We start from the raw sequence: 13,187 nt of genomic DNA, 5'->3' as shown, positions 1-13,187 counted from the left end.
AACAGAGAAACAATATGTAATTTTGTTAAAGAAAATGACCACAATGACCCAACAGATCAAAGATTGTGGGATGCTGCTTTAGCAGTCCTTAGGAAAATTTTATATCTCCAAACATCTCCGTCATCAAAAAAGAGAAATAAATGAGGGCAATAGCTTTAAAAAAAATGAATGAGGGTAATAGTTTTTTGGTTTTTTTTTTTTTAATCCTTACCTTCTGTCTTGGAGCCAATATTGGCTCCAAGGGGGCCAATGGGGGTCAAGTGACTTGCCCAGGGTCACACAGCTGGGAAGTGTCTGAGGCCAGATTTGAACCTAGGACCTCCCGTCTCTAGGCCTGGCTCTCAATCCACTGAGCTACCCAGCTGCCCCCAGAGTAAAAGTATTTTTAAAAATGAGAAAAGTAACAAATTGAAAATCTACACCCAAACACCAACATAAAATTCTGCAAATCAAAGAAGAGATTTTTAAAAGTGAAAATTTTTTTTTAAATCATTAAATTGACCATTGAAACTAGGAACTATTTTAAAAGTAGCAAATAGATAAAATGTTAGGCAGTCTGATTAAAAAAGGGAAAAAACCTAAAAATTATTCATAATAAAAATGGAAAAAGAGAATTCACAACAAATAAAGAAGAATTTAGTGAAACTGTCAGAGATTATTTCACCTAATTATATGCTAATATAACATATAACTTAGATAAAATTGATGAATAGCTACAAAAATATAAAATTCCCAGATTAACAGAAGAAATTAATTATTAAAATAACTCAATGTAAAAAAAAATAGATTGAACAAATCACAAATGAAGTCCCAAAGGTGGGGGGACCTCCAGAACCAAAATAATTTACAAGCGAACTTTATCAAACATGCAGAAAACAATTAATTCTAATATTATGTAAACTATTTTTAAAACTATAATAAAAATTACATTAAAAATAACTATAATGTATAAAACAGCTTGGAAGTTTGTATGGCAAGACAGATAGAAATTAAATGTAACTGCAAAACATTCTTTATAAAAATGAAGACAGACCAAAATAATTAGAGAAATATTAATTGCTCAAGAGTAGTCTGTACCAGTATAATATAAATGACAATAATGCCTAAATTAATCTACTTATTTGGTGCCACACTAATCAAACTTCCAAAGTGCTATTTTATAGAACTAGAAAAAAAATAATAAAATTCATCTGGAAGAATGAATCTCAAGGGGAATCATAAGAAAAATTGGGAAAAAAGGAAAATTATTACCAAGTCTCAAACTATATTATGGAAGTTATCAAAACAAGTTGGTACTGCTTAAAAAATAAGAAAATGATCAGAAGAGCACATTGGGCACTCAATATATAGAAACAAATAAACCTAGTACCCTGGAATTTTATTATATCTAACTATATGGATAAGTTCTAGTATTCAACAAAATCTGTTGGAAAAACTGGAAAGAAGTCTGGTAGAAAATAGAAATGAAATATCTAACGTTATCAGCTAAGATATTATATACATATGCAAATTAAATATATACACCTTATATAGAAAAGGTAGTATCATAAGCAATTTAGAAGGAAAGATATTACCTTCTAGATCTATGGACAGGATAAGAGTTAACAAGGGAAAGAGAAGATCACAGAAAATAAAGTGGACAATTTTGATTATATAAAATTTAAAAGATTTAGCACAAACAAAAAAAATAGTTTAAGTTAGGGGGAACTTTTTTTACAGCAAGTTTTATAGGAGCATATGAGCCATTCTCCGATACATATATGATGAAAGGCTAAGAACAGACATTTTTCAGAGGAAGAAATCCAAGTAAGCTATCAACAAGCATTTGAAAAAATGCTCCATATGACCAATAATTAGAGACATGCAAATGAAAACAATTCTGGTTCCATGTGACACATTTCATATAGGCAAAGATGGCAAAATTGGGAAATGGTAATTGTTTGAAGCGTTAGAGGAGAATAAGCACACTACTCTTGTTGGACTTATGAATTGGTTTGCCGTTTTGAAATGCAATTTGGAACTGTTCTAAAAGTCACTAAACTGTGACCCAGAGATAACATTACTAGGACTTAATCACAAGGAGATCAAAGAAAGAAGAAAAAAGACATATATTGCACAAAATTATTTATAGCATCTCTTTTTCTAGTAGTGAAGCACTTGAAAACTATGGGAGTGCCCATCAACTGGGGAATTGTTAAACAAATAATTACATGTGATGACAATGAATAAAACATAACTCACATATTATTTCACTAAAAGAAATGATGAATCAGTGTCTCAGAGAAACATTGGAAGACTTTTATGAATTAAGATAGAATAAAGTGAGCAGCTAAGTGACACAATGGATAGAATGTTGGGCTTAGAGTTATAAAGACTGATCTTCCTCAGTTCAAATCCAGGCTCAGAGACATAGTAGCTGTGTGACTAGGCAAGTGGCTAAATCCTGTTTGCCTCAGTTTCCTCATCTGTAAAATGAAATGGAGAAGGAAATGGCAAACCACTCCAGTATCTTTGCCAAGAAAATTCTAAAAGGGGTAACAAAGAGTTGGATAAGACTGAAAACAAGTAAACAACAACATCTGTCTATATGTATATATCTATAGACATAAATAAATAAAATTTATCAGTATTCTAGGCAACCCTTTTAGGACTTTAAGTTACAGGGAAGGTGCCTACCTGCATAAGTAGAATAAATTTCGTTATGTGGAATGCATACATATATAATGTCTGTGTATATATATGCATACATATACACACATGATATCTTCCCCAGCTCCCCCCCCCCCATGCCCTGATAGAATATAAGTTCCATGAGGGAAAGAATTACTTCACTATTCTTCATATAACCCTCTAGCACCCACCACAGTACAGCACACAATAAATTCTTGTTGCTTAATTGATTGGCTGAGAATAAACAATTCTGGGATGAATAGGAAGGTAAGAAATGACACTTTTCTGGAGGTGGACGAAATGATTATTCCCTCACCAAAGGCATTTAGATACTCGTGCCTTCTCTGTCCATCACTGTCCTGAATAAAGACTATGTTCAAATGCATTCTATTAGCCTTTTCGGATGTAGAAGTGGAGTTGAATATCCCTAGGGAAGAACTAAAATGAGGCAGGTTCTGATATTCCCAGAGAGTAGCATCTGTGGGTAGGGGAATGAGCCAGAAAGAATATTACATTATTAAGAAGTGTCCCCAAGATTGAATCCCAGTCTACATCCTGTGAGAGTGTCAGTTTGGAGCGACAGACCAGGTCCAGAATGGCTCTGTGTTTTTCTTAACCAGGTCTTGTGCCTTCATTTGGTAATAAAGAATCTGCTGAGCATGGAATGCAGTGGTTGCACACCTCCCTTCCCCCGCTTAGATTACTTCTGGGCAAAACCAGACCTTTAGTGTCTCTTCACACTAAATGAGGACTAATGAGGGCCACAAAAATCAGTTGTATGCATTGATTGGGAAAAGAGACAAATTCACTGGAAAAGTGCATCATCTTCTTCAATACCATTTCTCAGACGTATTCCACAAAAAACAAAGATTCAGTTGGCCCATGGCTTATTAAAATAGTCCCATAAGCAAGCACCAGTATTTCCCAGTCCTTGCAATTGAGTATGGCAAGAATGAGAGGAGAGAAGATGAAATGGGCCTGCTCATTGTCCTTATAATTGGGTATGGCCATAGAGAGAGGAGAGGAGATGAAATGGGCCGCCTCATCCTGCTGCTTCCATCCATCTGTTTTTATGTGCACTTACAGACATAATTTACAACAAGGAAGATTTAGATCCTGTTTTCATGAGTTACTAAGTCTGTTCTTCATTCATTGGTTCTGGAACTTATGTAAGCTGTCACTATCCTCTTCCCTGTTTACTCTGACACAGAATCTTTGGTTCTTCTGCCATTCCAGTGGAGATTTGGTCTAACCCAAGCCAGACTTTCCCACAGGGTACTAGGGTCTGCTTCCTGTGATCTCTGGGATCAACTGTACTTTTTGCTCTTTTCCACCTGGAAAGAGGGAGGCTGTAGCTAGAGCCCTGAGAATCTATCTGGCAGTCAGAAATCAGATGAGACTATGGCTGGCCTGCTTCAAGCAGCTTGTCCTATGCAATGAAAGGATCCAGCACTAGAGAGAACAAAGTGAGCAAAGATGGTCCAGTTTGGTTTTCCTTTTCATTGATTTTTGACAGCTTCCTTTCCTCTTGTCAGTGTTTGCAGATTAAACCCTTATTCGTCCAGATCAAGGATTTTATCACACCATCTGCTGTTTGACTCCAATTACATCATGGAGCTATGCTCTAGCCTGTTTCTGCTTACTGACAAGTTGAAGGATGCCTTTCTTCTTACTTTCAACATTTTTCTTTTCCATATTTTTCTTTTTTTTCTTTAATATTTTATTTTTTTAGAAACATTTTCCATGGTTACATGATTCTTCTTTTTACTTTCCCCTTTACTCCCCTCTCTAAATCCTCCCCCATATGCACCTCTCATTTCCAATGGTTTTAACATGTATGATCAATCGAGACTTATTTACATATTGTTGATAGTTACATTGGTGTGGTTGTTTAGTGTCTACATCCCCAACCATGCCCTCATCATTTTCCTTACCATTCATTATTCTACCTTGTCCTCTATTTCCCTAAACTCAGCCATTCCCTTACATCTCTCCTTACCACCTCAATCCACTAGTGCACCCTCCTTTCCCACCAAAGAACCTAAACCCCCTATTTACCTTTTCTTTATTTACTTTTATTACATAGTTTTTTTCTAATTCAGTAAAAATATTTTTTTTGGTAGTTTGATAGGTATGGCACTAAATAGGTAAATTAATTTGGGTCATTTTTATTATGTTAGTTCATCCTACCCATGAGTAATCAATGTTTTTCCAATCGTTTAGATCTAGTTTTAATTGTTTGGAAAGTGTTTTGTAGTTGTGTTAGTATAATTTCTGTGTTTGTTTTGGTAGATAGATTCCTAAGTATTTTATATTGTCTAGGGTGATTTTAAATGGTGTTTCTCTTTCTACCTCTTGCTGCTGTGATATGTTGGAGATATATAGAAATGCTGACAATTTATGTGCATTTTTTTGTATCCTGCAACTTTGCTAAAGTTGTTGATTATTTCTATTAGCTTTTTGGTTGATTCTCTAGGATTTTTTTAAGTAGACCATCATATCATCTGCAAAGAGTGATAGCTTAGTCTCCTCATTGCCTATTTTAATACCTTCAATTTCTTTTTCTTCTCTAATTGCTACTGCTAGTGTTTCTAGTATAATGTTAAATAATAGAGGCAATAGTGGGCATCCTTGTTTCATGCCTGATCTTATTGGGAAGGCTTCTAATTTATCCCCATTGCATATAATGCTTGTTGATGTTTTTAGATATATACCGTTTAATATTTTTAGGAAAGGTCCGTCTATTCCTATACTTTCTAGTGTTTTCAATAGGAATGGATATTCTATTTTGTCAAACGCTTTTTCAGCATCTATTGAGATAATCATGTGATTTTTGTTTGTTAGATTGTTGATATGGTCAATTATGTGGATAGTTTTCCTAATGTTGAACCATCCTTGCATTCCTGGTATAATCATATAATAATCACCTGATCATAATGAATAACCCTCATGATCACTTGCTGGAGTCTCTTTGCTAGTATTCTATTTAAGATTTTTGCATCTATGTTCATTAAGGAGATTGGTCTGTAGTTTTCTTTCTCTGTTTTTGATCTACATGGCTTTGGGATCAGTACCATATTTGTATCATAAAAGGAGTTTGGTAGAACTCCTTCTTTACTTATTATGTCAAATATTTTGTATAGTATTGGAATTAGTTGTTCTTTAAAGGTTTGATAGAATTCACTTGTGAATTCATCTGGTCCTGGGGATTTTTTTATAGGGAGTTCTTAGAAGGCTTGTTCAATTTCTTTTTCTGACATGGGATTATTTAAGTATTCTATTTCTTCTACTGTTAATCTAGGGAATTTATATTTCTGTACATATTCATCCATCTCACCTAGATTGCTATATTTATTGCCATATAATTGCGCAAAATAGTTTTTATTGATTGCCTTGATTTCCTCTTCATTAGAGGTGAGGTCTCCCTTTTCATCTTTGATACTGATGATTTGGTTTTCTTCTTTTCTTTTTTTAATTAGATTGAACAGTATTTTGTCCATTTTATCTGTTTTTTCAAAGTACCAACTTCTAGTCTTATTTATTAATTTAATAGTTCTTTTACTTTCAATTTTATTGATTTCTCCTTTAATTTTTATAATCTCCAATTTGGTGTTTAGCTGGGGATTTTTAATTTGTTCCCTTTCTAGTTTTTTAATTTGCATGCCCAGTTCATTGATCTTTGCCTTCTCTAATTTGTTAATATATACATTCAAGGATATGAATTTCTGCCTGAGTACTGTCTTAGCTGCATCCCACAGAGTTTGGTAGGATATTTCATCATTGTCATTCTCTTCAATGAAATTATTGATCGTTTCTATGATTTCTTCTTTAACTAACTGGTTTTGGAGAATCATATTATTTAATTTCCAATTAGTTTTTTTATTTGCCTGTCTATGTGACCTTACTAATTATGATTTTATTGCATTATGATCTGAGAAGGTTACATTTATTATTTCTGCTCTTTTGCATTTGTTTGCAATGTTTCTATGCCCTATTACATGGTCAATCTTTGTGAATGTACCATGTGCAGCTAAAAAGAAGGTGTATTCCTTTTTGTCCCTATTTATTTTTCTCCACATATCTATTAAATCTAATTTTTCTAGGATTTCATTTACCTCTCTTATCACTTTCTTATTTATTTTTTTGGTTTGATTTATCTAAATCTGAAAAAGGAATATTTAGATCTCCCATTAGTATAGTTTTATTATCTCTTTCCTTCTTGAGCTCTGCCAGTTTCTCCTTTAGGAATTTGGATGCTATACCGTTCAGTGCATACACATTGAGCACTGTTACTTCCTCATTGTCTATACTGCCTTTTATTAGGATGTAATTACCTTCCCTATCTCTTTTAACCAAATCTATTTTTACTTTGGCTCTGTCAGAGATCATAATAGCCACTCCTGCTTTCTTTTTCTCATTTGAAGCCCAAAAGAATTTGCTCCAGCCCTTCACTTTAAACCTGTGTATGTCCACCTGCCTAATACGTGTTTCCTGTAGACAATATATGGTAGGTTTTTGGTTTCTAATCCACTCTGCTATTTGTTTCCATTTTATGGGTGAGTTCATCCCATTCATATTCAGAGTTATAATGATCAGTTGTGTATTCCCCAACATTTTGGTATCCTCTCCTAGTTCTACAACTCCTTCTTATGCTATTTCCTTTTTTTTCCCCCACCAGGTTACTGAATACTTTTATTCTGCACATAAAATTCACTAAGGATCTGGCCTGCAATGACAAGTACATGGCTCCACACGTGGCCACAAAGGGCTGGGGGTGTCACGGAGTGAGGGCTTCCAGCAGTGCTGGGGGATCAGGTACAGCCTGGTAGGACAGTTCTAACATAGCAGGGGGACATCGAGGAGAGGAGGAGGAGCAGTAAGCAGCACAGGCCCTGGTCTGGTGCTTGGGGCAGACGTCTACTCGGGTGATTGGTGCCTGCTAAGCTAGCTCTGGGCTCTCCTAGGCACACACAGCCTATTGTGCCTTAGGGTTTCTGAAGTTTCTTCCAGCAAACTTGGCCTTGGCGCCCAGCTCTTCCTCAATTCTAAGAATCTGATTATACTTGGCCAGGCACTCAGATTGGCAGGGGGCACCAGTCTTGATCTGTCCGGTGCACAGACCTACCACTAGGTCTGCAATGAAGGTATCCTCAGTCTCCCCAGAATGATGGGAAACCATGACTCCCCACCCGTTGGGCTGGGCCAGCTTGCACGCCTGGAGAGATTCAGTCACGGTGCCAATCTGATTCACTTTGAGCAGAAGGCAGTTGCAGGCTTTGACATCCACAGCCTTTTCAATACGCTTGGGATTGGTCAAAGTGAGGTCATCCCCTACCACCTGGATGCCTGCAGTAGCAGTGAAATTTGTCCAAGCTTCCCAGTCATCCTGGTCAAAGGGATCTTCAATGGACACCACTGGATAATCCTTGATGAAGCCCTTGTAGAGGTCCCCAAGAGCCTCAGAGGAGATGTGTCTGCTGGGATCATCGGGGGACTTGAAGTCCAAGTTGTATTTCCCAGATCAGTGGAATTCTGAAGCAGCAACATCCATTCCAATGACCACCTTATCAGTATAGCCAGCTTTACTAATAGCAGTCGTTAGCAGCTCCAGAGCTTCTTTATTCTCCAGGATGTTAGGAGCAAAGCCACCCTCATCCCCTACATTGGTGGCATCATGTCCGTATTTCGGCTTAATCACATTCTTCAGGTTGTGGTAGACCTCAGCTCGAATGCGCATGGCCTCCTTGAAGCTTGATGCCCCAACAGGGAGGATCATGAACTCCTGCATGGCCAGCTTGTTACCAGCATGGGAGCCACCATTGATCACATTGAAGGCCGGAACTGGCAGGATAACTTCTTCATTGCCTGCAAGATCAGCAATGTGGTGGTACAGGGAGACACATTTCTCTGCAGCTCCAGCCTTACAAACAGCCAGAGATACTCCCAGGATGGCATTGTCACCAAATTTAGATTTATTATCAGTGCCGTCCATTTCTAGCATCAATTTGTCAATCTTCTCCTGCTCCACAACATTCAGTTTCTTGCTAATCAGGCACGAGGCAATAGATTTATTGATGTGCTCAACCGCTTTTGAGACACCTTTCCCCACGTAGCGGGTTTTATCATTGTCTCGGAGCTCCAGGGCTTCATGGACACCAGTAGATGCACCACTGGGTACAGCAGCTCGGAAGAGACCTTTTGAAGTGTAGAGATCAACTTCAACAGTGAGGTTTCCCCGAGAGTCAAAGATCTCTCTTGCCTGCATCTTGAGGATAGACATCTTGAATTCTGAATATGGTTTCCACCGACGAACTCAGAGAAGAGAGGCTGAGGCTGCTATTTCCTTTTAAACCAGTGGTTTGTTTTAGACCAGTCCCCCTTGTCCCCTCCCTTGATTTACTTCCCTTTCCACCCCCTCCCTCATTATTCCCCTCTTTTTATTTTTTAAGGCCTAATGAATTCCCTCCTTCTCTCCTCCCCTCCCTTTTTTGACCTCCCCACTCCCCTGCTCTCCTTGGTTGTTCCCTTCTGACTTTCTCAGTAGGGTTAGATAGAATTCTACATCCCAATGGATATAGCTACTCTTCCCTCTCAGGGTTAATTCCGCTGAGAGTAAGGTTTAAATATTACCCCTTAATGCTCTCTTCCTCTCCTTTTTATAATAGTATTGATCCCTCCCCTTCCCATGCTCTCTTTCTGTGGTATAGAATGTCCTATTTTTCTTATTCATTCAAGTTTCTCTTGATGCCATCTACTATTCACCCTCCCTCTTTTTTCCCCATCTCATCTTAGACCATTTAGTGCTCCAACCTCTCCCTATGAATAATTCTTCTAATTACTATAATAGTGAATAGAGTTTTTGAAAATTACACATAACATTTCTCCATATAGGAATACAAATAAGTTGATCTTATTAAAGCCCTTAAAGGGGTAAGTTTAAGAATAAGAATTTTCTTTCTTTCCCCTCTATTTCTTATTTACCTTTTCATGTTTCTCTTGGTTTCTGTGGTTGGATATCGAACTTTCCATTTAATCCTGGTCTTTTTTGTGAAAATACTTGGAAATCTTCTATCTTATTGAATGCTCATACTTTCCCCTGGAAGTATATAGCAGTTTTGATGGGTAGGTGATCCTTGGTTATAGACCCAGTTCTCTTGCCTTTCTGAATATCATATTCCAAGCCTTGTAGTCTTTTAGCGTGGAGGCTGCCAGTTCCTGTGTGATCCTGATTGGTGCTCCTTGATATCTGAATTGTCTCTTTCTGGCTTCTTATAATATTTTTTCTTTTACTTGGAAGCTCTTGAACTTGGCTATTATATTTCTGGGGGTTGTCTTTTCAGGGTCTAGTGTAGAGGGTGATCTATGGATCCTTTCAATGTCTATATTGCCCTCTTGTTGTAGAACTTCAGGGCAGTTTTTCTGAATAATTTCTTTTAGTATGGAGTCCAAATTTCTATTAATTTGTTTTTTCAGGAAGACCAGTGATTCTCAAATTGTCTGTTCTAGACCTGTTTTCTTGATATGTCAATTTCTCATTGAAATATTTCTTGTTTCCTTCTATTTTATCAGTCTTTTGATTTTGCTTTATTTGTTCTTGCTGTCTTGGGAGATCATTGGCTTCTGATTGCCCAATTCTAGCCTTTAGAGACTGGTTTTCCTTTTCAATCTGGTCTATCTGGTTCTTCAAGGCTTCTAGCTCATCATTTCTGGTCTTCAGTTTGCTTATCAATTCATTTGATTTCTTAGCCTCACTTTCCAATTGCAAAATTCTGCCTTTTAAATGGTTATTTTCTTGCCGGATCTCTTCCATCTTTCTTATAATCTCAGATTTGAACTCTTCAAGATCTTGTGACCCATTTTCATTTTTTTGGGAAGGTTTGGATGTCTTTCATTGTTTGTCCTCCTCTGTTTTCTGGGTTTTTTCTGTGCAGAAGTTATCAAGTGTTTGAGCTTTTTTCTTGGTCTTCTTGATTGGCCTTGATTGGCATCATTGTGTTTTATCTGCCAGAAGCTTGAGTAAGGCAATCTGATTCTCTTTGTGTCTAGTTAGGGAGCAGACTACTTTGTGAGTCTCTTGACTTCTCTGGGGACCCTCCTGGGGTCTGTGGTCTAGCTGTTTTCAGGGTCGAGCCCCGGTGTTCCTAGCCAGCTGCCCAGAGCTTGGGACTTGGCCCACACTTGCTCCTCCACCTGAGATTCTCCACCGAGTCTGAGCACGCTGGGCACCGCTGCTGCCCCTCTCAGCCCCACTCCCGTGTCCAAGGTCTTAGTTTTCCAGCCTCCTGGAGTCCCTGGTCTAGCTGTTTTCAGGGTCAAGCCCCCATGGTCCTAGCTAGCCGCCCAGAGCCCGGAACTTGGTACACACTTACTCCACCACCTGAGGTCTTCCCCTTGAGTCTGAGCGCACTGGGCACTGCAGCTGCCTCTCTCAACCCGACTCCTGTGTCCAAGGTCTGAGTTCTCCAGCCACCTGGGATCCCAGGTCCTGCTGCTCTCAGGGGCAAGCTCTCAGTAGAGCCAGCCAGATGCCCAGAGGCTAGACTTTGTGCCCCTGCTCACTCTAACTCTGGAGCGCAGCCTCTGCCTCTGGTATTGTGGATGGGGTGGGGAAGGGGGTGATCCCCTCACATTTTGATGGGAGCTATTTCCCCCCCTTATAGCATGGAAGTGCCCAAATCCCATGTACCTTCGATACTGTGCCCTATTGTAGGGTCCCTTCTTTCATCTGGATTTTGTTTTCTTGTCCTCTGGATGTACTCTGTTGGTAAGGAGAGAAAGTCACCCTGCCTCTACTCTGCCACCATATTAACCCAGAAGTCCCTTCCTTCCTTTTCTATATTATTCAACAAATCCAAGTTCTCAATTTGTCTGTAATCTTGAAGTACTGTTGCCCAGCTGACCCAAGTTCAGCCCATATTACATTAAACAAAGACTAAAGATGAAGACGTGTGCTGCTAGCCTTCATCTGTAAAGATACTCCTTTGGGCACACAGTCAAGAGCCACGTGCTTTGAGTTGGGTTTCCAGGAGCAAGAATCTATTTATGATTGTGTTTTCTACACTATTTTTCCCATTCCTTCTCCTAAGCAAAGATATTCGTTTATGATACAATTTACCTAGGCTAAGGCTATTTAAGAATAAAGTGGAAATGGCTAGTTACCCCCAAGGAAAACCAAGCCCATGACAATAGCATTGGTGTCCTTAAAATAATGGATTAAAACTTGTACCACTGAATAAGTATAGAAAGAACCCTGGAATTGGTGGCACAGGATTTTGGTTAAAACCTCAGCTCTTCTCCTTACCACCTTTGGGAAAGTGATTTAATTTTGGAGGTCTCTGTAAAATGAAGTGATAGTATTAGAAGACCTCTCTGGTCCCTTCTAGCTCCAAATCTATGATCCAATGACACTCTAAAATAGCAAGAATCTGTCATTTGGATGGAGAAACTCTTAATGATACAAATTGTAACCCTTCTAGAACTTAGCGGGTGACATCCAAGAATTACTCTGGACCAATACTCATCACCTATTAACCAGCCCAACAACAAGCCTCTCCCAACTTTCTCTCCTTATCCCCAGCATCTTCTTTAACCTTAACTTTTTGTCTTGGTATGAATTTTAAGAGAAGAGTGGCAAGGGCTAGGAAATTGGGACTAAGTGACTTGCCCAGAGCCCCACAGCTAGGTTGTGTCTGAGGTCAGATTTAAACCCAGGTTTTCCCAGGCCTGGGTCCCTACCCACTGAGCCATGTAGCTTATCATCTTTACAGCCTCACCAACCCCAGCTTCTATCCCACAGTTCTGAAACTATAGTCAAAACAAATGTCATTGCTTTTAGAGTTGTGTGTCAATCTACTTCCCTCTAGCCTGACTTGTCATCTCTATAACTTTAGGTCTAAACTGCTTTGTCCTGGCTACTACACCTCTTTGGATCTTGCCTCTCACATTAGAATGAAGTTTCTTGAAGGCAGAGACTCTATTTGCTTTTGCATTTATATCCTTGGTGCCTAATTCAGTGCTTAGAAGTATTGTGTTAACTACTAGCAAATAGTAAGCTTTAATAAAAATATTTTTAATGATTTGCTCATTCTAAGCTTAGTTGGATTCTGGGAAAACAGACACATACTTGATCATTTGATTATCCAGCTTGGTAGGACCTGCCATCAGAACTCATGATCAACTGGAGTAGCGTTTGCAAACCTAGAGTCAAATCCTGGTCTTTAATGAGGCATCAGAGTCAGGCTTTGGGGGAGGATAGAAGGAACTCTGATGCTTTATACAGCAGTACAACATAAGAGTGGAAAATTCAAAGGCTCAAAATCACTTGAGAGATAAGGAAATAGGGAGTTCCTATCATAAGAGATGGGGATGGGGAAAGCAAACTAGAGAATACAGGTTGGAGACTCTCATTCCCTACTGTGTCCATGAATATGGATGCTTCTCCCTCCCTCAAGAGGTCAGACTCTTGGAAAATACGAAGTTGAAAGACTGGAAGTCTCCTTCTACTTCTTGCTGTTTTT

At 38.6% G+C, this 13,187-nt stretch overlaps 1 pseudogene; it reads right to left on the bottom strand.

Moving 5' to 3' along the window:
- Positions 1-7,645: 7,645 nt before the first annotated feature.
- Positions 7,646-8,950, bottom strand: LOC123239135 (annotated as a pseudogene).
- Positions 8,951-13,187: the final 4,237 nt, after the last annotated feature.

The sequence above is a fragment of the Gracilinanus agilis genome, chromosome 3 (assembly GCF_016433145.1).
Source record: "Gracilinanus agilis isolate LMUSP501 chromosome 3, AgileGrace, whole genome shotgun sequence".
Lineage (NCBI taxonomy): Eukaryota > Metazoa > Chordata > Mammalia > Didelphimorphia > Didelphidae > Gracilinanus > Gracilinanus agilis.
Note: the sequence above shows the minus strand (reverse complement) of the source record. Positions and strands in the feature narration are given on the sequence as shown.